The following is a 3,382-nucleotide window of genomic DNA, read 5'->3' on the forward strand; positions in this document are numbered from 1 at the left end:
TAAAAAAGATGGAAAATTTCCACTTGAATGAGGAAAATATTGAAGAGGTTAAGGAGTTTACATATCTGGGGAGTTTGGTGACAAATACAGGGGGAACAGAAGATGATGTTAGATCAAGAATTAGGAAATTACCATTTATTCAGCTATATAAAGTTTGGAAAGCCAGAGAAATTTCAATACGAACTAAGCTGCGAATTTTTAGAACTAATGTGAAGTCAGTTCTCCTTTATTGATGTGAAACTTGGAAAGTAACGAAGAAAATTACTAAAGACCTACAGACATTCATAAACAGATGCCTAAGGAAACGTCTGGGAATATATTGGCCAGATATTATCTCAAATGAAGATCTATGGAGACGTACGCAAGAGGAACCGGTGGCAATACAGATCAAAAGAAGAAAATGGAAGTGGATTGGCCACACATTGAGGAAAGATCCATCGGCAATAGAGAGACAAGCATTGAGCTGGAATCCACAAGGACAACGTAGGAGAGGAAGGCCAAGAATGAGTTGGAGAAGGACAATAGAGCAAGAAATATGGGAAGCAGGAAAGACCTGGAACGAGATAAGGAAGATGGCTGGAAACAGAGTCCGTTGGCGATGCTTCGTTGAGGCCCTATGCTCCGTAGCGGAGTAACAGGAAATAAGTCAGTAAGTCAAATACTTTAGAAGCAATAATGGACTCGTTTACACAGGAATAAACTTAATGCTCCGATAACTATGTAAATGTGTTATTAGAAGCGAAATGTTAATTTTGTGTAATAAGTGCAGTTTTTAAATCAAATTTAGGGTTTTGTTTGCCATTTTATATACCGCTGTTCTCGAAATATGCCCAGTTTTTGTATTTTATTCACCATAAATATGTGGCTATAGATTTAAGCGTCTACACAATAGACATTTTACATTTTTACAGAGAAATTCAAATGGTGGAAGAATGAATATACACACTGCCTGTACATGGATGAAACAAGATGTGTTTTATTTGCTCTACAGGTGTTCTTGATGTGAACATGATTGTTACTAGAACATTGTATTACCACTGCACAGTTCATATGTTCTACAGGAAACTGCTACTTGTGTTTTCAATTTCGTAGGAACATTGCAAGTGCGAGTTGCTACTGCATTCATGAAAATGCACTATCTTTGATGTTTTACATGCACTTTCCTTCTGTACTTTTGCATGTCGTGATTATTGGCTGGTGGAATACATTCCATTTACATTAATTACATTTGCTGTTTTCTTCTCAAAGGTTAGAAGATAGCACATGTTCTGCAAATGGCTTTTCTCTGCCTGACGGCTCTCACTTAGCCAAATGGTTAGCACTTCACAGATTTGATTCCTGGTGGGAGCCCCTAAAATTCAGTGTTGACCTGCCTCGTGAGGACAATTGGGGAGCAACTTGGAAAGAAAAAGTAGTGGGCTTCAGTCCCGAAAGCCAGAAAACAGCAGATATGGGGTTCAATGTAGTAAACCCCCAATCACTTACAGGGTGGCTACTCTATGACCATGATAAAATTCAAGTATAATTCCCGGTTTTCAAGGCGAACTTTCCAAAAATTCAAGCAGATGTTTTCTCTATTTCAACCTTACGTATTACCGCCTCTCAACATCCACACACAAATATCTTCATAATATAAAGGGTCTATGTGATTCCAACATCCAAAAATTATAATTCAATTAAACGGTATACGTAATATAATTAAAATATTTAATTTAAGGTGCTTAGTTTCTATTTACAATCAGAGGCACAACCACAAATTTTTGTCCGAGTGGGCAAGGAGAAAGTGCCAGGATAAACGTAATAATAATAATATTATTATAACATTATTATTATTGATTTGTTTTATTTTACTTCACTTCTTGTGCCACGTTTGGCTAATTTGCGAAGATGGGGACGAGTGATATGATGAAATTGATAAATGGACAGTCATAAACATCCATGCCCAAGCCAGGATTCGAACCTGCCGGGACCAACACTGTTGTTGTTATTATTATTATTATTATTATTAGTAGTAGTAGTAGTAGTATCAGACATTATTTTCCTCGTAAATTATGCAAAAAGGGGGTAGAAGTTAGTGCTAAAGCATTTGTGTTCGAACAAACGATTTCAATTATTTTTACTCCACACGACACAGTAGTTCAGATCCCACTTCAAACTATAGGTCCAGTCCCGATTAGCTTTTCTGTGCATAAAGTGGACTTAAAACCACAAATCAATCAATCAATTTCACAACATTTTTCCTTTAGATAGTTCAGCATCCAGAGCCGACTCCTGCTGCCTCCTAGCTATGGTTATAAACTTGATAAGACTAAGAAAAGTAGGAATTGCGAGCGAAGCGATCAAGAAAATTTTACGAAAATAATTTTTATTTGCATAAAATGTGAATAGGATTTGGATTAGAAAAAGTTGCCATTTTTCACATCTACGGAGAAAAATTCAAGTAAAATTCACGCATAATTCTCGGAGCCAATAATTCACGCATAATTCCCGGAATTCAAGGAATTCCGGTGAGAAGCCACCCTGACTTAATTAAAAGAAAAAGCTCTGGCACTCCAAGGGCTTTTGCACCATGAAGTGTAGTTAGTTGCAATCCTATGGGCCCCTCGAAAAACAGCAATTTTTATTCTGTATTTGTGCAGCTATGCAACATAGATTCATAATTGTCATAGACATTCATATTTTTAGTATGCCAAGGGCAGGTTGTGAAGTTCATCAATGGAAAGGACATCTTCTGAAGCGTGAATGCCTCTGGACAAAGCTCGCAATCCCTTCTTTAATTCAAAAACATGAAGTAGGATATGCTACATGCACAGTTTAAGGGGAAAGGGTTAAGCCATGATACTCCATCCTACCAGCATCTCCATAGAAAACTATCACTTTTAGTACGTTTTCCAACAATAAAAATACAGAGGCAACCATGAATCTGTGATGATGACCACATAAATACAGAATAAAAGCTTTCTAATTTTTCAAAACCTCAGGCCTCACGAAAGAAAAGTTCATGGTTGGTACAGTGAACGTGCTTTAAGTATTGCATACATGTCTCTGTGTTGCAGTTTTTATGCTTTTCCCCCAATTGCCAGACAACAGGAAAATACCAATCAAGAGCATGGAAGATGACTGAACCAAACAAACCCAGCAACCCACCAGCACCACCAGATGGGAGAAATCAGAACTACCATCAACTGGAAGCAAGCAAAACAGCGACACACTACCATCTCCATTATAGATAGCATAACCTTTGTTAATGAAGGCAGCTCACTTTCAAAATTAATAGGAAAAACCATAAAAACGGCAATGTGGAAAGATGGAACTTGACCTAAGCAGCTAGAAAAGTTGTTCATCTTGATGTTCCCTACATGTTGTGCACGTGTATTGATGT

This window comes from Lepisma saccharinum, unplaced genomic scaffold (genome assembly GCF_977018435.1).
Source record: "Lepisma saccharinum unplaced genomic scaffold, izLepSacc3.1 HAP1_SCAFFOLD_980, whole genome shotgun sequence".
In the NCBI taxonomy this organism is placed as follows: Eukaryota; Metazoa; Arthropoda; class Insecta; order Zygentoma; family Lepismatidae; genus Lepisma; species Lepisma saccharinum.